The following is a 23,838-nucleotide window of genomic DNA, read 5'->3' as shown; positions in this document are numbered from 1 at the left end:
TAAACAAAGCTGAAATGAACATTTATATGAAACCTTTTACACTTGGATAAATGAGTTTGGTTAGGATATAGTACAATATTTAAGATATGTTGGAATCATAGGTTTAAATAGCATACAAATGTAGTTGTTATTGTCAAATTGGCCTCTAAATTTTTTTTTTGAAGATTTTGTTTATGTATTTGACAGAGAGACACAGCGAGAGAGGAAACAGAAGCAGGGGGAGCAGGAGAGGGAGAATCAGGGAGCCCAATGTGGGGCTCCATCCCAGGACTCCAGGATCATGACCTGAGCTGAAGGCAGACGGTTAACCACTGAGCCACCCAGGCACCCCTCTAAAATGTTTACACTAACATTTTATGCACTACTCTTCTATCAGCAGTATATAATTTCATTTTGTCACATTTCTGCAAATTCTGGGTTTTCTTAACGAGTTTTAGAAAAACAATAAATGTGTGTGTACACACATGCATACTGGATCCTGATCTCCTTGCTTTATATGCACAGCAAATACCTGCCGTCCTATTGTTTTGTTTTGTGTTTTGTGACATTTTCTTGAACCAAAGTTTATTTTAATTATAATATAGTCAAGTTCATTAGCCTCTTACACTATGGTTTTGGTTTTGTGTTTTTACAGTTCTTTTGTATTTTGCCATTAATTAGGAAGATAGTCACTATTTACATCTGAAAGTTTGAAAGTATTATTTTTCATTTTAGAAACTTAAACCATCCCCAGTTACCTATTTTTTACCTATTTATTGCTTTTATATAGTATAGGTAGGAGTAATTTTTTTTCATGCCGACAGCCAATTTTCTCTGAATTATTTATATGCAGTGCAATTTTTCTGTAAATAAAGTTTCCATATACACAAGGACATTTTCTGGGCTATCTGTTTGGTTTTATTGGTCTACTAGATTATACTTCCATATCACCGTATTTTATGTACTATAACTTTGTGAGTAATCTTCCTACTTTAGCATTTTTATTCAAAATCTTTTTGGCCCTTTTTTATATGGATTTTAGGATCAGCACTCAAAATTCCATAATAAGCTTTTCTTATTTAATTGAACTTTCCTGGTATTCACATATTAACTTGGGAACAAATGCAATATTTATGGTATTAATTTTTACATCATGCTCTCTCTGTCTTTTCTTTCGTGTCTTCTTCTATGAACTTCAACAGTATTTTGCATTTTTCTCATAAAGTGCTGAGAATTTTGTTAGATACTAGTTATTTCCTGTAATCTTAGACTTTGTGCTGCTACTAGGAAAAGTCTCTCTCTTTTTATCCTGTTTCTGAAGTGGTCATTACACGTGACATAGGAAGGCTATTGTTTTCTTCCTCAATTTTTCTATCAATTTTGTCCGACTCTGTTACCATTTTGCCAACTTTATTTTGAGCAATAATGGCATGATACATGTCTTTTCATTCTTTTTTTTTCAACTTTTCTATGAGATTTTACTTTAATTATGTTTTCTCTCTAGCATGTAGCTAGAGATGTTTAATCTACTTGAATTAAATTCCTCTTTTATGAGGTAATTTAAATACAGCAACAAGAATTAGAGGTGATTTGGAATTAGTTCTACTTTCTGCTTAATTTTTTCTTTTTTCCTCCTTTCCATTCTTTCCCTTCTGCATCCTTAAGAGTTGTTTTCAGCTATAAGAAACAGGAAAACTTAGAATGATTAAACAAATAGGGATTTAGTTTTCTAATATAACAAGAAATCCAGAGATAGACATAGGCTTGCCATTACAGTACTGAGTGTAGGAACTTGGGTTCTTTCTATTTCCTGTTCTGTTATTTTTAGTATTCATTTACATCCTTTTTGCCTAATAATTGCAAGATGCATGCTGCTTACCCAGACATCACATCCACCTTCCTGATACCCTAATAAGGGTGATTGAGAAAGCAGTTTTAGATCACAAGGTTCTTGCAAAGATTAAATGAGCCCAGCATATTTAAGTTCTCAGTAGGTTAATTTATTAAGAGTTCTAATGTACCATAATGTAATTGTCCCTTAACATCTAATTTTTGTAAGCCTTGTGTCATTCTGGACCCTAAGTCCAGACAGCATAATATACCATGTTTCTCTAGCAGGAAAGTCACATTAATAACTCCAGAGGGTGTGGTTTACAATTGAGTTATGTTAACAGTGCCTCCTGGAGTTGGGCTGTGCACATCCTGCCTGTCTGTACATGGATGGCACTGACCTCAGGTTTTACTAGTAAATGACACACTCAAGATTATTCATATTCTTGATAAATATAAAACACAACTACTGTTGGGTTAAAGCCTCTGCTTTCGGCTCAGGTCATGATCCCAGCATCCTGGGATCGAGCCCCGCATTGGACTCTCTGCTCAGCAGGGAGCCTGCTTCCCTTCCTCTCTCTCTGTCTGCCTCTCTGCCTACTTGTGATCTCTAAATAAAAAATTAAAAAAAAACACAACTACTGTTAAAGTTAGAATTATTAAGTAGAGAATTTAGTGACCTGTCTTAAAAAAACATGAAATGGACTATTTTAGGGACTAATTATTATGTATCTTGTGTACTAATTATTGTATTAAAACCCAGCTAGAGTTAGGTAGTTGTTAGGAGTCCATAGAAAGGCTTTCTGCTAGAGGGACCAGGTCACACTAGACAGTGGCTGTCAAAGATGATCCTGAAGATGATGGTACTGTTGGTTCAGAGAGCACTTAGACTGGGAGGTTCTCAGGGTGGGATGGGATGAAAACCTACAACTGGGTAGTTGTTGAGATGGAAAAGAGGAAATAAAATAGAGGAGGTATAAAATATGGGAGGATGAATTTGCCAGGTGAAGAGCAATGTTCTTCCCTTCTATCCTCTTATAAAACTCAACTAAACTAAAAAATCTGACATACTTTTCCCCACCAATAAATTTAAACAAAGTTTTGAATTTTCTTAAAACTTTGCTGTTGAGAAAGGCTTGTACCACTATATATGGAACTAGAGGGTATCATGCTTAGTGAAATAAGTCAATCGGAGAAAGACAACTATCATATGATCTCCCTGATATGAGGACATGGAGAAGCAACATGGGGGGTTAGGCGGATAGGAGAAGAATAAATGAAACAAGATGGGATTGGGAGGGAGACAAACCATAAATGACTCTTAATCTCACAAAACAAACTGGGGGTTGCTGGGGGGAGGTAGGATTGGGAGAGGGGGAGGGGGTTATGGACATTGGGGAGAGTATGTGCTATCGTGAGTGCTGTGAAGTGTGTAAACCTGGCGATTCACAGACCTGTACCCCTGGGGATAAAAATACATTATATGTTTATAAAAAAAAAAATTGGAAGGGGAGGCGAAGCATAAGAGACTATGGACTCTGAAAAACAACCTGAGGGTTTTGAAGGGTCAGGGGTGGGAGGTTGGGGGAACAGGTGGTGGGTAATAGGGAGGGCACGTTTTGCATGGAGCACTGGGTGTTGTGCAAAAACAATGAATACTGTTACGCTGAAAAAATAAATAAAATGGTAAAAAAAACTTTGCTGTTGAAATTAGTAAGGCAGTATTCTTAATAAATTAAAAATTGCATTTTTTAAAAGATTTATTTATTTGACAGATAGAGATCACAAGTAGGCAGAGAGGCAGGCAGAGAGAGAGGAGGAAGCAGGCTCCCTGCTAAGCAGAGAGCCCGATGCGGGGCTCCATCCCAGGACCCTGGGATCATGACCTGAGCTGAAGGCAGAGGCTTTAACCCGCTGAGCCACCCAGGCACCCCCAAAATTGTATTTTTTAAGTAACATAATATTGCATATTTCCATAACATACCTCCATGTTATCATGTGTGCCATGATAATAATTCAATCCAGATTAATCTTAGATAATATTTTGGCAGGGAAGGTAATTAGTCATTCATTAATGGATAAAGATCTGATTTTTAAAAAGCCATTTTTTCAACAACATGATCATTCCATTCTCTTAATTTATAATATAATTAGTTTCAGGAACATTTCAGTAGAATATCTTATTTTGAATATATCTAAACATTTTATCAAGGAAAAAATCTAGGAAGAAGAAGGTTATTACTTAATGAAACTTAGTTATATGAAAGTTTCATATATCAAATCAAATGTTATAAAGATCTCAATCTGAGATTGCTAATTCCCATTTCCAAACTCACAAGAAGAACACATTCTGAAAACAGATCCTATTTTGGCTCTAAAACATCCAAAAACCGACGAGCAACAGTTCATATTAAATTTACCCAGATAGCCTCACTGCTGACTATGAAAAAGCAAATTGTAAATTGGCTGAGAAATATCACAGCAGTGTCGAAAATCAAACTAACCTGCACGACTTGACCTACATTTTGACCCAGCCAATACACCATTAATTAAAAGGAAATGAACTCAAACTATCAGACTATCAAAAGTAACAAACACTTGAAGAAAAAGCTATCTGTCTTGAAAATAAATTGTTGGCAAATGGTTCTGACTTCCCTGGCCTCTTGCAGTAACTGAAATAATTTTAAAATACTTTTTGTACCAATTAAAATGGAAACTGAACAGACAACCCTGCTTACTCGACACAGAGACACAGAATATGAAATGGACCCAGACACCTCGGGATTGAAGACTGAGGACTGATTCAGGCCCTTCAACCAATATCCCTGTTTCTGGTTTAACAAAATATTAGTGACTGAGAAAAAAAGTTTCAAAAGGTAAACACAATATCCTGGTTAATTTTAGAAGAGGGAGTATTTTGATAAATTCCATTTCTTCTACTTAAAAAAAAACCCAAAAAACAAAAAACCTTCGTGTTCCCAGAGAACTTTCTAAAATGCATTGATCGATATTTATGCACTTTCAAATATAGAATTGTAATTTCTTTTGGTTAAACCTGCTTTCAATACCTTATGGGAGCATTCTGAATTTTTAAATTTTCTTGTATAACATCAGATATATATATAATAAAAAGTACTGAACCAATCCCCTCACTGTTTTTAGGATACAGCCTGGAATTTTTTTTTTTAGATTTTTTTTTTAAATTTATTTGACATAGAAAGATCACAAGTAGGCAGAGAGGCAGGCAGAGAGAGAGAGAGAAGCAGGCTCCCTGCCGAGCAGAGAGCCTGACGCGGGACTTGATCCCAGGACCCTGAGATCATGACCTGAGCCGAAGGCAGTGGCTTAACCCACTGAGCCACCCAGGCACCCTGGAATTTTTTTTATTAAAAAATCAAATCTGTCATCCGAACTTGTTTGCCAGTGATTTTTGCCCTTCACGTAGACTGCCCTGCACATACGCTAACACAGTTGTCAATGTGGCAAGGGAGCTGAACCCTCAAGTTTTCCAAACGGCAGATTTGTAACCCTGGATGTGTACAAAGTTAAGAGAGCAAAATTTCAGCGTTCAACCTCATTCAAACTCCATTTTCCTCTTTTAATTCATCTTAAAAATGTTCTCTGACGTGCATACCATATGGCCTTTTAAGACAATTTCTTTAAAATTCTGTGAAGTGCAGGTTTGCATTTTATCGTTTTTCCCACACTTCGTTTTATGTTATCACTTTTTGCCTGACCTCTGTTAACACGTTCAGTTTCTCCTTCTGAAATAATACTTGTACTCAACAACTGATCATTGACAGTGACCACAATCGCATCATTTCATCTCTACTGTGCTAAAGCTGCTCTATTTGCATTTTGATTCCCAATCATTTTTAGAACGAACGCATTCCCATTTGTCTCCCCAGAGATCTCCCAGAGCCGTCTATCCCCCTTTCCACCTACTGTTGTCCCTGCCTGCATTCCAGTCCTTCTCCCTTCTTACTTGGACTTTTGAATTGCCTCCTAACGGGTCCCCGACTGCAGATGCGATCACTTGTAACCCATCCTTCCTGGCACCAGATCTGATCCAGTCATTTTCCTCTTAAAAATCCATCTACATCTTCCAATTGCCTATCTACGGCATAGAGTTTAAATTCCTCCCGACAGTTTCGGATATTTCATAAATTACCTGAACCATGATTACCTTTCAAGCCCTGTCTCCCTCCAGCCTAAACCTGCTGCCATCACACAGAAGTGCTCGCAGGTTCACCAACAATACATATTCTTTCACCATCCGAAGGCTTTGAACATGAAACTTCCTCTTACTGGAAACCTCACCAGCCCTCCTCCAGTTACACTTCTTACTACATTTATTTCAAGAAACATCTACAAGAGCATTCCCTGCCAGGAAGGTTTTCTTTAGCCAATCTAAAGCAAAGTGCCTTAATATTTAATGTACATTCCCTTCTATTATAACTCTTGTCCTGATTGTTCATAACATATCTGTCTTCCCCAGGGCATGGGATCTTTCTGGGAGAGATTCATAATTAATCATCTTCTGCAGAACGAGCTGGGCTTTGTGAAAAACTCAACACAACCAATGCAAAATTACCGTACTTTTAAGCAGACTATGTAGTTTTTTAAATGTCTTTTTAAAAATTATTTTTATTAACATATAATATATTATTTGCCCTGGGGGTACAGGTCTGTGAATCATCAGGCTTACAGATTTCACAGCACTCACCATAGCACATATCCTCCCCAGTGTCCACACAGACTATGTAGTTTTTTTTGTTTGTTTGTTTGTTTGTTTGTTTTTAAAGATTTTATTTATTTATTTGACAGACAGAGATCACAAGTAGGCAGAGAGGCAGGCAGAGAGAGAGAGGAGAAAGCAGGCTCCCAGTGGAGCAGAGAGCCGGATGTGGGGCTCGATCCCAGGACCCCGGGACCACGACCCGAGCCGAAGGCAGAGGCCTCAACCCACTGAGCCACCCAGGTGCCCCCAGACTATGTAGTTTTTAATGCAAGCAATGCCATCACTCTGAGTTCAGTTTTAGGGGGGTAAATTCCATACAAAGCTGTACATCAACATATTTGATTAATGTCACTTTTGGAGATGTTTGCATACAGCAGGCATGTTCAAAGAAACCTACGTTTTAAGACTATCTCAATATTTTTGCCTAAATATTAACTGAACATGACAACTATATTTCTAGGCTTGCCTTATACTTCAGTCTCTCTGAATCTTGAGCTCTTGATTCAAAAAATACTTAACAAGTGGGTATTTTGTGCAAATCTCTGTGCTAGACACTGGAAATCATAAATATTATATCTAATTGAGAGAGTTATAAGTATTGAGGTCACCAATTTTTTAAAGATACCAGCAGAGTACTTAGCAAGCAAATGGCAGTGTGTGATGTTGTGGTTCTTCTGGTTGAAGAGGTTGTGTTGATTTTTTTTTTTAAAAGATGAGGTAGAGCATGCACACACACAGACACAAACACACACACATATGTATATATATAGAGAGAGAGAGAATACAGAGATATAGAATATATATCTATATAGAACATAATAGATACAGAATATATATATATATATCTAGCTAGAGATACATGGAGATATATATATGGAGATATATATAGACATATCAGCAATCATGTCACAACCAAATATGTAAGACAAAGTGCTGCTACAGCTTCTCAGTATTCCATAATACCAATGACAGTTTCTGAACTTCAGAGGGCAATGTAAATTACGGAATTCACAAGGGTGTGCTATTTTGTGAGCAAGTAAGCATCTGCTTTCAAGAATAGTCTAAAATTGCATCGGCTTGGTGCAAGAAAATACTGAAGTGCAAAAGATGACTTAATAGACAGCAATTCTTTTTCAAAATAAAGGAATTAAACAGGTGAATGCTTTTTTTCCTGTAATTTTTATCGTTGCAAAGCAAATAGCATATATTGATTATTTTAGACATTTAGAAAGAAGCAGTTTGTACTTTCCTCAGAGTATATTATCTCAGGTCTGTGTTATTTCCTTATCTGTAAAATTGGTTCCTTCAGGGAAAGTGTTAGTTTGGTTGAGCAAGGACTTCTTCTGTGAAATGTGCTGGTCTTTTTTCAGAGGGAGGACGGAAGTTAGTTCTCTTTTTTACTTAAGTGTAAGGGGTTTTATTTTTTTCCCTATAGAATGTTATGTAAATTTTCAAATGATTTTCTGGATAAAACAAATAAGAATGTTTCAATCAGAGGAAATAGCTAACAATCCGAATGGTAGAAAACCAAATTATTTTCAATGAATTCTAACATTTTCCAAAATTCTGAATTTTTTGTTGCTGAACATTTATAAAATTCATTTTAACTTTTGAACAATATGGAAAAAAATGTTATAGCATCTTGATTCCATAGCCTTTTCTCCCCCAGAGAGTTTGTATTTTAGTTATCAAAGTCAGTTTCTGGGTGTTACACACAAACAGTGTGTCATGGAACACTACATGAAAACTAATGATGTGCTGTGTGGTGACTAACATAACATAATAAAAAAAATGACGAAGTGAAAAAGCTTTGTCTGTGTAACAGTAATGCCATCAGAATAACTTTGACGATGAGTATATTAAAGAAAGCACTTAATTGCAATAACTATTATTAAAGAATTTTAAAAGAATGAATATTCATAATTATTAGGGTAATAGTAGGAAGATATTTACTGCAAATAATGGCACTTTTTCCTTGTACTCGTTCATACTATTTGATGGCTAGCTCTAATGTTTTATTCTCTCATATATCAAAAACTTGAATCATTGTACATTTTATGCCTTTTTTTCCCCAAAAATCAATTCTCCTATGTCCCAATCCTTCATTTTTACCTAACCCTTGAAAAAATTGCCAAGAAAAACCCACTAGCAACTATTTTTCTGTTTTCTTTGGTTCTTTCTATATTAATATCTTAAAATAATATTCTATTGCCATTATAACTTATTGATGTTTTATTTTGGTGGATGAAGATTTAGTCTTATCCTTGAACTTAGTTATGCTGTAATCTTGATTATACTAATTGGTATTTACATTGCTGTGACCAACATTGTTCACATCTGAGACCATTTAGGTACTACATGGAGTTCTTTACCTTAACTCTTTTTTGTTTTTCCTCAAATTATTATTTTTATTTTACAGTTTGCTTAGCTTTCTGTATACCTACCCCTAATTGTTCACAAAATATCCAAGAGTACTAAAACCCCATTCAAAACCATTTTTCAATTGGCCAGACATATAGTGACTTCTGTCAATTTCTCTTTTCCCATCCTGCATGAACACCCCACTCATCCAGATAGGTAGCATAAGAAGTAAAATTTTTGAGACCTAGCCTCCCCCAAAATGATTTTACCTAATGCTTACAGTTGATGGATAGTTTGTGGATAGAAATTTTTTTTAAAGAATTTATTTATTTGTTTCACAGAGAGAGATCATAAGTAGGCAGAGAGGCAGGCAGAGAGAGAAGGGTGTGTGTGTGGGGCGGGGAGGTGGGGAAGCAGGCTCTCTGCTGCTCAGGGAGCCCAATGCTGGGCTCCATCCCAGAACTCTGGGATCACAACCTGAGCTAAAGGCAGAGGCTTAACCCATTGAGCCACCTAGGTGCCCTATGGATAGAATTTTAGTTACAATGCCTTCCACTATGAATGTCATAGGCATTATCCATTTTTCTCTATTCTTTTAAATGTCTATTTTGCTATTGGGAAATTATATGGATTCTTGTCCTTCTTTTGTTGCATGTAATGTATTTTAATTAATTAATTGTCTTTAGATATATTTGGAATCTTTTTTATATCTCTGAACTATTATGATGTTGTTCCAGTTGTAAGTCATTTTTCATTCCTTGTCTTTCCAATATGGTGATTTACTTTCTTTGATTTGGGGAAGCAATGTGCTATTTTTTGAATAATATTTCTCTCCATTCTTACTATTTTCCATGGAATTACTATTAGTTAGAATTTGAACCTAATGGCTTTATCATTTACTTTTCTTGTTCTAACAACTATAAGTTAATTGATAATTTCCCTCCAGTGAAATGCCCGTTTCACTGAAATGTTATTTCATAACTTGTGATCATTTTTTCTCTTTAATTGAGCAAAATATGAGGGATCTTTAAGGAGATGTTTATTTAGGATAATGAACATTTGGTGATCACATATACTTTTTTTTTAACCTGATCATCAATTGTGTGTTGCTTTTGCTTTTATTTCTTCTACCATTTAAGTTTTATTATTTTTTTCTGCAGGCAAAAACATTATTATTTTTTTCATGGTTTATGGATTTCTTTTAATGCTAGAAAGCTACCCTGCAAATGCCACCAAGGTTATACAAATAGTCTTCTAAACTTCTTCAAATATTTATATTATTTTTAGCTTGATCTTCTTTACCCAACTTTAAATTACTACTATATGGTACAACCCAGTAGACTAATGTTCTTTTCTTACAGAAGAAAATTATGACACAGCTATTTGAAAAAAACCTTTTTCTTCTAAGTAAAAATGTCCAGTTAGTTTAAAATTTATAGTCATATTGTCATATATACACTATGTTATTTCATTTGTGTACACATCTATTTTGCTAATACAATGCTGTTTTGAGTACAGTGATTTAATGAAAAATTTAATGTCTGGTAATTAATTAAAAAATTGTTGGTAAGCTACACAGTGCCTATAATGTAATTGATATTGAGATTAGTTAATTGGTGATAGGCATCAACATAGATGAATGCTTTCTTTTCCAATTACTGCAAACCATCTTAAAAATTTAAAATAGTTTTTCATGAAGTAGCTTTGTAACTACAAATATTAAGATAAAAATGTTAGAAAGCATATCGGGCTAGAGTCAGATGACAGTAGATTACGTATCTATAAATTTTAACCCAGACTATTTAATTAGTTGCTATGCGACTCTGAGTGAACGGTTCCATTGCTCTGAGTCTCTGTTTCCATAACTATAAAGTTGAAATCATTATTTCCTATCTAAATCCCCGACTGTTTTGTGACAAACCAGATAATGCAAATGCATTTAGAACAAAATAAATGCTAGATATCCATAATATATATACATCTGTGCTATTAATTCTACAGCTATGGTAAGAAAATTCTCTTGGCTTATATTCATTCAGTACCTTCTGCTACCCTGCAGTGTCCTTATCTTGATTTAAGAGCTGCTCTCTCATAAATAAATCAGAGCACTAACTCCCAATTACAAGCATTTCAGGGACTTCTAGGCAACAAAGACATTTTTTAAAAATATTAAAAATTTCCATTAGAGATATTAATTTCTGAAAGTATAAAATATTCTGGGCTTTAAGTTTGTCCATTGTCAGTTCGTTGATGTGTACTAAGGCTAAGAATAGCCAAGGTATCTTTCAGAAATTTATCGAACCTTTAGTGGTCTATCAACAACCTCCAGAGATGAATCTGGCTCAGAGTAAAGACCTGGAATGTTTTGTTTTTTTTTTAAGATTTTTATTTATTTATTTGACAGAGAGAGAGATCACAAGTAGGCAGAGAGGCAGGCAGAGAGAAAGGAGGAAGCAGGCTCCCTGCGGAGCAGAGAGCCCGATGCGGGGCTCGATCCCAGGACCCTGAGATCATGACCTGAGCTGAAGGCAGCGGCTTAATCCACTGAGCCACCCAGGTGCCCCTGGAATGTTTTTTTATTCTTCAATATTTGACTACTTTTCAGCAGACACCTTCAATTTTACATTCCTAGCGAGTACTACGGGTCCAGAGATCAGCTGAACTGATTTTAAACCCAGGCAGTTTCAGGAAATATGATAAGGTCTAGGGAAGTAACCCTTGAGAGAGGGAAGGGATTCCTAAACAAGAGAGTACATCAGAATTATTTGGGAGAAGAAGCAGAGCTTGAAATACTGTAATAGCAGTATTGGAAACAATGGGAAAATGTAAGACCCTAAAAATATTTTTTCACTGGAAGGCTACAGGCTGGGGAAAAAAAAAAAAGATCATTTTCGAGAACATGGGTTTAAAAGGCTTGGGAAGACTTAGGCCAGCAGTAATCACTGACACGATACAGGTGACGATGGGAACAATGATAACCAGCGTTTACTGACTATGAGGCAGCTACAGTGCCAGGCACATTACACTCCTTATTCCCATCACTCCCTGCAGGACACTGGTCAGGTTGGTACTATTGTTATTCTTATATTTGTAGATTAGGTACCAGAGACTTCAAGAATTTCAATAACTTGCTTAATACCATGCATATAAAAATTAGCATGTCCAAATCAGCATATAAAAATATACCATGTCGATGGATAAGAAAATAGTATGTGTATTGATGTCATTTACCTCAAAATTATATTAGAGTTTTCATTTAATTTCAATAAATAATTATGTGGAATTTCCTTTGCTTCTCAACAAAGAGAGATTTAAAGTCCTTTTTCAAAAATTAAAAAAAAAGTAAAAACAGTCCAATTTAAAAAAACTGAAAATAGAATTAGGATAATTGAATAGGTGTGGCAGATAGAAACAGACAGATATGCCAATAAAACATACCAGAAAGCCCATTACCAGACACAAATATACTTGAAAATTTTGAATGTGAGTGATATGGCATTTCATAACTGTGAGGAAAACAAAGCTTATTCAACAAATGTTTCAAGGAAAATTGATTTGCTATTATCTCATGACATGGAATAAAAGAAATTGACTTAGATAATTAGATATTACATTTCACACCACAAAAGAACTAGATAAAAATAGAAATCATTGTGTACCTAATATCCTCAATTGGGTAAAGCATACTTAAGCAAATAATTAAAGAAGAAATGACATACAGAATTAATTATAAATCTGACCCTGTGAACATTTGCATTTGAATTCATGAGCAAGAGCCAGGGATTGAAATTGCCATTTTTAGGGACATCTGGGTGGTGTAGTCAGCTAAGCATCTGACTCTTGGTTTCAGCTCAGATCATGATCTCAGGGTCATGTCTTGACTTCTCCCCTGAAAGCACTAAAATCCTTTTGCTTTCAGTTTCTCTGTATATGGCTTACAAGGGTGGTGGGGGGAGGAGACTAGCATAAATTCTTACTGAGATTTTTCTTCTTCTGGTGGATGGAGCTTAAGAGAGACCATGTTGGATGTTCCCTAAATGTTACTACCTTATGACTGAATCTAGATCCAAAGTGAGACCTGAATCCTGAACTCTAGAATCACAGTCCAACTGCACAGTATGTATTGTTCCTACCTGGATTTCACATTTATACAGTTACCCTTGAACAACATGGGTTTGAATTGCACAGGTCTGCTTACATGTGGATTTCTTTTATAAATACAGTACAGCATCGTAAGTTATTTTCCTAATGATTTTCTTAATATTTTCTTTGCTTCAACTTACTTCATGGTATATAACATACCATGGTATATAATATATGGTATTATGGTATATAATATACATAAGACTATGGTATATAATATGGTATATAATATACTATGATATATAGTGAGACTATGGTATATAATAAACATAACATATAAAATACATGTTAATTGACTTTTTATGTTATCAGTAAGGCTTTCAGTCAATAGTAGGCTCTGAGTTGTTAAGTTTGGGGGGAATAAAAGTTATACATGGATTTTCAACAGTGCAGGGAGTCCACAAGCCTAACCCCTGCATTGCTTAAGGGTCTACGATACTTCAATCCCCAAAAAGTCCTAAAAGATGATTTGAATGTAAAAGGAGATCTACCTTGTTCTTCCACAGAAAGAGTCAATATTGTGAGTTTGATACTGTCTAAATTCCTCATTAACGTTTAATATTTCCCAATGTTCACAGAAGTGTGAACTTCCCTATCCAACCTAACTTTGTACCAATTTCGAGTTTCTCTGCTCTCCTTTGGCACACTTTGCTCCAGTTTCACTGAATTGCTTTCCCCCTTCACACCTCATAACCTTTCTTTCATTTGCGTCTTTCCTCACCATGTTCCCTCAGTCTGGAATTTGCCTCTCATTGCTATCTATTTGGATCTGGTCCCTCTTTCAAAACAGTCACCACCTGAAACCTCTTCCACAGAATCATGGCCCCCGACTCCCACAGATTTAGCAATGCTTTCCAGTGTCTAAAGCACACAATTTGCTCTTGAATTTATGAATCATTATCACAATTCTTCTTTGCATTATACTTATTAAAGGTAATAAAATATTTAACACTAGGAAAGGCACAAGTCTCTAGCTACTGTGAATGTTTTGGGTCTACCCAATGAATGAGTATGCTTGCTGGCTCACTGCTCCATTATGAGATAGAACATCCTAGATCATAAGCCCTCTCAGATCAGCATTGTATTGAATTGATCTCTGTAGCATCCAGATTTTTAATACAATGTCTTATTCGTAATAGATATATTTAGTACTGATCAATTATAGATATACAAAAACAAAGTATATGTATTAGTAAAATTAGGGCAAGAAGCTCAGAAACAGCAAACATATTCAATCCAATGAAAACAGTTTTATAACATAATGTACATATGGTTGTCAATTATTAAGCAAAATTTGTGTACGATAAGCAATCAAATGATACAAAATAATCCAGTAATCACATTTCCTTTGATCACATCCTGACCTCAAAATTGAGATAAAAATCAAATAAAATATTTTCTTAATGATTTTAACAAAACATCCACAATAAATACACTGTAGATAAACTTTGTCCATCATCACCTTCAATAAAACTGAACTTAAAGATAAATTTTTATTTAAAAATTAAGTCCTTGAGTAAGAGATACAAACTTCTAGTTATAAATAAGTCACAGCAACAAAAAGTATGGCATAAGGAATATAGTCACTAATAGTGTAATAACATTATTTGCTGACAGACGGTGACTACACACCACGGCGAGCACGGAGTAATATATAGAATTGTCAAATCATGATGATGTACACTTGAAACTGATATAACATGGAATGTAACTATACTTCAGTAATAATATTACTTAATTAACTCCTTGAAAGATCCATTCTTGACATCATTAAAATGAACAGAATCAGAAAATTCCAGAATAATAAAAGAAGTGATATACAAAAGACAAAAAAAAAAGACATTTCATATTTAATTTGAAATTTCCTCAGTCTAATTAGAAAGAGAGGAAATAAATGTCTAGAGGATGAAATGAATTTTTCTTCAGGATCAAAATTATAACTCTTATCTGAATCGGGGGAATTCTACACGGAGCTCAGAAGGACAAGCACTAAGTCACATTCCACACTGCAGCCCAGGGCTTATCCCAGTGCTGGTCACAACAGGTGCTCGATAAGTATTTGCTGAGCAACCTGTGGGATGCCCTCTGAACAGCGATTATTATGTTCTAAATAGGGCCTCTCAGAGTGGTGTTATATTTTCCTCTTTGTGGGCTAATATTTAAACAACGCAGTTGGTCATGGAAAGAGGGAAAATTAAATGAATATATAAATATGTATAAATATATATATAATATATATTATAATATAAATGAATATATAAATATATATAAAAGAAAATAGAAAAAAGTTTTTTAAAAACTATTTAAAAAAAATGTTTCTCAAAACCAAATAACAAGATAGAGACTCTAGCCCTGAGGCCTAGATTTTTATTGGTTTAATGCAGGAAGTCATTTCTGTTCTGTACTTGTCCCATGGACTTCGTAAAATGTGTTCATTCACCTTGAAAGCACTCATACTAATCACCACTGGAGCCATGTAAAAGATATATATGTGTGTACAAATGACTTGAGATGCCAGTTAAAATGAGATGGTGGGTGGTCATTATCGACTTTCATTATTTCTACATAAATTGTTAAGCTTTTTCGACAACAGCAAAAAAACCCCACTTCCAGTAAGATGTTGAATTGAATCTTGTTCTCTGTCCTATCCCCTGAGTCCAGCCTCCTTGGGTTAGCATTATTGGTGACTGGCTTTCACAGACTCAATTATCTGAAAGCATTTGTGGGTTGAGTTGAGCATATTTCTCTAATGGCAGAGGTTTATTTGTTCTGCCCCACTGAAAATGGAAATTGAGTGATTAAATTAAGACTTCTAAAGATACTTAGGAAAATAAATGATGTATTAGGGTGATTTGTTTTTGAAATACATGCAGCCGGAAAATTAAACCTCATGCAAAGTGTGATTCTTAATGCCTGCTGCTAAAGCTTGTGAACCCCTGGTTTAGGAGAATAAACGGGTTAAGCCAGACACTATGTAATGTCCACGGATGGCCACCAACAAACAGTAACACTATTAAATACAACGAATGAAAACAAGGTAGGAAAGGGCTCGATCATCTATTAAGAGTGTCAGAGGATTTTAGTGTAAATGGGGAAAACACTTGTCATTACAATTGGGAAGGCTCATTGATTTGATCTAAATTTGTAAGAGGAGTGGTCTTGTATAGCTCTTCCGAAGAGTGCATGATATTTCGTCAGTCTTGACTAGTGTCACTCTTGGATGGAATCCAAATGCCTTTTATATTCACTTGTATTTATTTTATTGGTTTGTTTGTTTTTAAAAGATATTTATTTATTTATTTATTTGAGAGAGCTAGAAAGAGCAGGAGCTGGAGGTGGGGTCAGGTTGGGTGGGGTGGGTGGCTGGGGGAGGACAAGCAGACTCCCTGCTGAGCCGGGAGCCCCAATGTGGGGCTTGATTCCGGGACTTTGGGATCATGACCTGAGCCGAAGGCAGATGCTGAGTCAACTGAGCCACCCAGGCATCCTTTATTTATTTAATAATAGCTACAATGCAAGGGACGTTAATCATGTGCCAAACACAGTGTTTATTTGCACTTTACATTGTGCACTTATTTAAATTATAACAGTTCAACCAGTTATTAACAGAGGCAGTCCACAGGAGTACTGCCATTTTTTACTACAATTTGGGTTGGAACTCCAGAAACTTTGATTGATCTCATATTCTGACCCACAGAGCATGAGATTAATCAGCATGAGATTAAAATTTATGAGTCACTGTGATAAGGAAGATGCAACATTATTGGAGAAAATGACTAAGTGGAAAATGATTTTTTAAAAAATCAGAATGCGGAATAAATAGATTTACTCAATAAGTAGAACAAGGACACGGCTAGCATTAAAAAAATTTCTATAACATGCTCCACATAAAATTTGAACCCCATAAAACATTACTTTTTGTATTCTATATAGTTTAACTCTAAAACAACAACAAAATGTTATAAAAACAAACTGTCCAAGGGTGATTACTTAAAATCTATGATATACTCTTGATTTAAAGTACGCGTATCTTTGTAGATTAGTTTTCCTTAGAGTGGACCCAGGTGTGTGTAAAATAAAGTACTTAAATGCATAACATGAAAGACTCAAGGGGAAGTGGAACATTCAAAAAAACCTTAGTAGTTACTAAGAGACAACTTTTCCTGGTACCCTGATGAAGAATTTAGAGGAAAAAAATCCAGTCAAGAAACTGAACATTATGAGTAAAACCAAACTGACTGAACTCTGTTTTGTTTGTTTTTCTCCCACAAATTGGCTACATATGTTGACTGACAACAAAAGGAAGGGAAAGCGATCCTCTGAATTGATTAGAACAAAATGTATATCATAAATATACCTGGATTACAGCACAAGAGCAGATTCTATATTTCTATGGGGACAAAACAAAATCTTGTATATTAAACTGATCTTTTCTTTTTATTTGCTCAGAGTAATTAAATTCCTATATGATTTAATAATTTTCTCCCCAGTCTCTGTTCTTCTTCTTTTTTTTTTTTTTAGGAGTTATTTATTTTGAGAAAGAGAGAGAGAGAGCACACACATGTGCACATGGGGGGACAGAGAGAGAGAATCTCAAGCAGACTCCCCACTGAACGCAGAACCTGACACAGGGCTCAATTTCACAACACTGATTTCATGACCTGAGTAGAAATCAAGAGTCAGATGCTGACTAAGCATCTGACTAAGCCACCCAGGTGCCCTCTATGTATTCTTTTAAATTTAAAATTATTTGTAAAGCTTAAATACTTACTGCAGATTTCTTCTTCATATTATTAGCAATCTCTCTCTCTTTTAAAATATTTTATTTATTTGGCAGAGAGAGAGAGACAGTGAGAGAGGGAACACAAGTAGGGAGAGCTGAGCAAGAAACCTGATGTGGGGCTCAATCCCAGGATCCTGGGATCATGACCTGAGCCGAAGGCACACACTTAACGACAGAGCCACCCAGGTGCCCCTATTAGCAATCTCTTATATATCTCTTGAAGTTGGATATTTCATGCCCAGCTTCATATAGATAGTAAATTATAAATTTGCTTATTGTCCAAACTTCAGAAGTCACTCAGTCAAAAATAATCTGTCCAAAATATTGTTACTGAAAGGGCACATAACTATAAATGATTCACATTACATTACGTATTCCATCTTATCCCAATCCTCAACCTCCAGCCCTTTGCTCAATAACTAATCTGAGATTAAATATTGATAAGAGTCAGTTCACTAAAATATAAACATGGACTCACAAGTTTAAATAAAATATAAAACAGCGTATGATTGGCTCATACTTGTAGGAGTGATGCAAAAGAAGAAAGAAGTATTAGGCTGAACAATTCTTATTCAATGACAGTTATTAACATTTATACTAAGATAATTTCATCAAAATACTTTTTTCCTTTTTAGTTTCTTTTGTTAATTTAATTTTATTTTTTCAGTGTTCCAAGATATCAGTGAACTTTAAAATTAAAATTAAGTAATTTGACTTTGAAAAAAGTGCACATGAATTGCTTCTCAAATTACCTGAATTCTAGTCATATAAAAATCAATGGGCAGAGAGGAGTCAAGATGGCGGAGAAGTAGCAGGCTGAAACTACATCAGGTAGCAGGAGATCAGCTAGATAGCTTATCTAAACATTGCAAACACCTACAAATCCAACGGGAGATTGAAGGGAAGAAGAATAGCAATTCTAGAAACAGAAAATCAACCACTTTCTGAAAGGTAGGACTGGCGGAGAAATGAATCCAAAACAATGGGAAGATAGACCGCGGAGGGAGGTCCAGCTCCCAGCAAGCAGCAGAGCAACAGAGCACAAAATCAGGACTTTTAAAAGTCTGTTCCACTGAGGGACATCGCTCCAGAGGCTAAATGGGGGTGAAGCCCACACGGGGTCAGCATGGCCCCAGGTCCCGTGGGTCACAGAAGGATCGGGGGTGTCAGAGTGTCACAGAGCTTGCAGGTATTAGAACGAGGAAGCCGACTATAGAGACAGAGCCGAGGAATAAGCTCTCAGCTCGGGGTACCTTGAACTGGTCGCAGGTTGGGTGAGCTTGGAGTGCGGCTGGAGGCCAGGGATGTGGGAGTGATTGGGCACTGTTCTCTGGGGGCGCGCTGAGGTGTGGGCCCCGGGCTCTCGGCTCTTCTGGGCCGGAGACTGGGAGGCCGCCATTTTCATTCCCGTCCTCCGGAACTCTATGGAAAGCATTCAGGGAACAAAAGCTCCCAAAAGCGAACCTGAGCAGATTACTTATTCCGGCCCCCGGTAAGGGCGGTGCAATTCCGCCTGGGGCAAAGACAATTGAGAGTCACTACAACAGGCCCCTCCCCCAGAAGATCAACAAAAAATCCAGCCAGGACAAAGTTCACCTACCAAGGAAAGCAGGTTCAATACCAAGGACAGCAGCGGAATTCCAGAAGAGGAGGAAGCAAAGCATGGAACTCATGGCTTTCTCCCCATGATTCTTTAGTCTTGTGGTTAATTTAATTTTTTTTTCAATTTTTTTTCCTCTTCTGCTAAAATTTTTTTTAACTTTTACCCTTTTCTTTTATAATGTTTTTTAACTAGTTTATCTAATAAATACTTTTTCTTTCTTTTTTATATTTTTTCTTTATTTGTTTTATTTTTTAATTTTTTCTTTTTTTTTCTGAACCTCTTTTTATCCCCTTTCTCCTCCCCACAATTTGGGGTCTCTTCTGATTTGGTTAAAGCGCATTTTTCTGGGGTCTTTGCCACCCTTTTAGTATTTATTTTACTTGCTCCTTCATATACTCTTATCTGGACAAAATGACAAGGTGGAAAAATTCACCACAAAAAAAAGAACAAGAGGCAGTACTGAAGGCTAGGGACCTAATCAATGCAGACATTGGTAATATGTCAGATCTAGAGTTCAGAATGATGAATCTGAAGGTTCTAGCCGGGCTCAAAAAACGCATGAAAGATATTAGAGAAACCCTCTCTGGAGATATAAAAGCCCTTTCTGGAGAAATTAAAGAACTAAAATCTAACCAAGTTGAAATCAAAAAAGCTATTAATGGGTGCAATCAAAAATGGAGGCTCTCACTGGTAGGATCAATGAGGCAGAAGAAAGAATTAGTGATATAGAAGACCAAATGACAGAGAATAAAGAAGCTGAGCAAAAGAGGGACAAACAGCTACTGGACCACGAGGGGAGAATTCGAGAGATAATTGACACCATAAGATGAAACAACATTAGAATAATTGGGATTCCAGAAGAAGAAGAAACAGAGAGGGGAGCAGAAGGTCTATTGGAGAGAATCATTGGAGAGAATTTCCCTAATATGGCAAAGGGAACAAGCATCAAAATCCAGGAGGTATAGAGAACCCCCCTCAAAATCAACAAGAATAGGTCCACACCTCATCACCTAATAGTAAAATTTACGAGTCTTAGTGACGAAGAGAAAATCCTGAAAGCAGCCCGAGAAAAGAAGTCTGTAACATACAATGGTAAAAATATTAGATTGGCAGCAGACTTATCCACAGAGACCTGGCAGGCCAGAAAGAGCTGGCATGATATATTCAGAGCACTAAACAGGAAAAACATGCAGCCAAGAATACTCTATCCAGCTAGGCTATCATTGAAAATAGAAGGAGAGATAAGAAGCTTCCAAGACAAACAAAAACTGAAAGAATTTGCAAACGCCAAACCAGCTCTACAGGAAATATTGAAAGCGGTCCTCTAAGCAAAGAGAGAGCCTAAAAGTAGTAGATCAGAAAGGAACAGAGACAATATACAGTAACAGTCACCTTACAGGCAATACAATGGCACTAAATTCATATCTCTCTATAGTTACCCTGAATGTTAATGGGCTAAATGCCCCTATCAAAAGACAAAGGTATCAGAATGGATTAAAAAAACAAAACCATCTATATGTTGCCTACAAGAAACTCATTTTAGACGTGAAGACACCTCCAGATTTAAAGTGAGAGGGTGGAAAACAATTTACCATGCTAATGGACATCAGAAGAAAGCTGGGTGGCAATCCTTATATCAGATCAATTAGATTTTAAGCTAAAGACTATAATAAGAGATGAGGAAAAACACTATATCATATTCAAAGTGTCTGTCCAAAAAGAAGATCTAACAATTTTAAATATCTATGCACCTAACGTGGGAGCAGCCAACTATATAAACCAATTAATAAAATCAAAGAACCACATCAATAATAATACAATAATAGTAGGGGAGTTTAACACTCCCCTCACTGAAATGGACAGATCATCCAAGCAAAAGATCAACAAGGAAATAAAGGCCTTAAATGACACACTGGACCAGATGGACATCACAGATATATTCAGAACATTTCATCCCAAAGCAACAGAATACACATTCTCCTCTAGTGCACATGGAACATTCTCCAGATTAGATCCCATCCTGGGTCCTAAATCAGGTCTCAACCGGTATCAAAAGATTAGGATCATTCCCTGCATATTTTCAGACCACAATGCTCTGAAGCTAGAACTCAATCACAAGAGGAAAGTTGGAAAGAACCCAAATACATGGAGACTAAACAGCATCCTTCTAAAGGATGAATGGGTCAACCAGGAAATTAAAGAAGAACTGAAAAAATTCATGGAAACAAATGATAATGAAAACACAATGGTTCAAAATCTGTGGGACACAGCAAAGGCAATCCTGAGAGGAAATATATAGCAGTACAAGCCTTTCTCAAGAAACAAGAAAGGTCTCAAGTATACAACCTAACCCTGCACCTAAAGGAGCTAGAGAAAGAACAAGAAAGAAACTCTAAACCCAGCAGGAGAAGAGAAATCATAAAGATCAGAGCAGAAATCAATGAAAAAGAAACCAAAAAACAATAGAACAAATCAACAAAACTAGGAGCTGGTTCTTTGAAAGAATTAATAAGACTGATAAACCCCTGGCCAGACTTATCAAAAAGAAAACAGAAAGGACCCAAATAAATAAAATCATGAATGAAAGAGGAGAGATCACAACTAACACCAAAGAAATACAGACAATTATAAGAACATACTATGAGCAACTCTACGCCAACAAATTTGACAATCCGGAATGAGCAACTCTACGCCAACAAATTTGACAATCTGGAAGAAATGGATGCATTCCTAGAGACATATAAACTACAACAACTGAACCAGGAAAAAATAGAAAACCCGAACAGGCCCATAACCAGTAAGGAGATTGAAACAGTCATCAAAAATCTCCAAACAAACAAAAGCCCAGGGCCAGACGGCTTCCCAGGGGAATTCTACCAAACATTTAAAGAAGAATTAATTCCTATTCTCCTGAAACTGTTCCAAAAAATAGAAATGGAAGGAAAACTTCCAAACTCATTTTATGAGGCCAGCATCACCTTGATCCCCAAACCAGACAAGGATCCCACCAAAAAAGAGAACTACAGACCAATATCCTTGATGAACACAGATGCAAAAATTCTCACCAAAATACTAGCCAATAGGATTCAACAGTACATTAAAAGGATTATTCACCACGACCAAGTGGGATTTATTCCAGGGCTGAAAGGTTGGTTCACCATCTGCAAATAAATCAATGTGATACAAGACATTAATAAAAGAAAGAACAAGAACCATATGATACTCTCAATAGATGCTGAAAAAGCATTTGACAAAGTACAGCATCCCTTCCTGATCAAAACTCTTCAAAGTGTAGGGATAGAGGGTACATACCTCAATATTATCAAAACCATCTATGAAAAACCCACTGCAAATATCATTCTCAGTGGAGAAAAACTGAGAGCTTTTCCGTTAAGGTCAGGAACACAGCAGGGATGTCCATTATCACCACTGCTATTCAACACAGTACTAGAAGTCCTAGCCTCAGCCATCAGACAACAAAAGGAAATTAAAGGCATCCAAATCGGCAAAAAAGAAGTCAGATCTATCACTCTTCGCAGATGATATGATACTATATGTGGAAAACCCAAAAGACTCCACTCCAAAACAGGAATTCAGTAAAGTGTCAGGATATAAAATCAATGCACAGAAATCAGTTGCATTTCTGTACACCAACAACAAGACAGAAGAAGGAGAAATTAAGGAGTGAATCCCATTTACAACTGCACCCAAAACTATAAGATACCTAGGAATAAACCTAACCAAAGAGGCTAAGAATCTATATGCAGAAAACTATAAAGTACTCATGAAAGAAATTGAAGAAGACACAAAGAAATGGAAAAATGTTCCATGCTCCTGGATTGGAAGAATAAATATTGTGAAAATGTCTATGCTACCTAAAGCAATCTACACATTTAATGCAATCCCTATCAAAATACCACCCATTTTTTTCAAAGAACTGGAACAAATAATCCTAAAATTTATATGGAACCAGAAAAGACCTCAAATAGCCAAAGGAATATTGAAAAAGAAAGCCAAAGTTGGTGGCACCACAATTCCGGACTTCAAGCTCTATTACAAAGCTGTCATCATCAAGACAGCATTGTATTGGCACAAAAACAGACACATAGATCAATGGAACAGAATAGAGAGCCCAGAAATCGACCCTCAACTCTATGGTCAACTAATCTTCGACAAAGCAGGAAAGAATGTCCAATGGAAAAAAGACAGCCTCTTCAATAAATGGTGCTGGGAAAATTGGACAGCCACATGCAGAAAAATGAAATTGGACCACTTCCTTACACCACACACGAAAATAGACTCAAAATGGATGAAGGACCTCAATGTGAGAAAGGTTGCAGGCAGCAACCTCTTTGACCTCAGCCGCAGCAACATCTTCCTAGGAACATTGCCAAAGGC

At 36.2% G+C, this 23,838-nt stretch overlaps 1 protein-coding gene across 4 annotated transcripts in view; it reads right to left on the bottom strand.

The window, feature by feature from the left end:
* PCLO (piccolo presynaptic cytomatrix protein) overlaps positions 1-23,838 on the bottom strand; it is a 439,326-nt gene that overhangs the window by 23,896 nt on the left and 391,592 nt on the right. The gene's annotated exons all lie outside the window — the stretch shown is intronic.

Source organism: Meles meles, chromosome 10, assembly GCF_922984935.1.
Source record: "Meles meles chromosome 10, mMelMel3.1 paternal haplotype, whole genome shotgun sequence".
Classification (NCBI taxonomy): domain Eukaryota; kingdom Metazoa; phylum Chordata; class Mammalia; order Carnivora; family Mustelidae; genus Meles; species Meles meles.
Note: the sequence above shows the minus strand (reverse complement) of the source record. Positions and strands in the feature narration are given on the sequence as shown.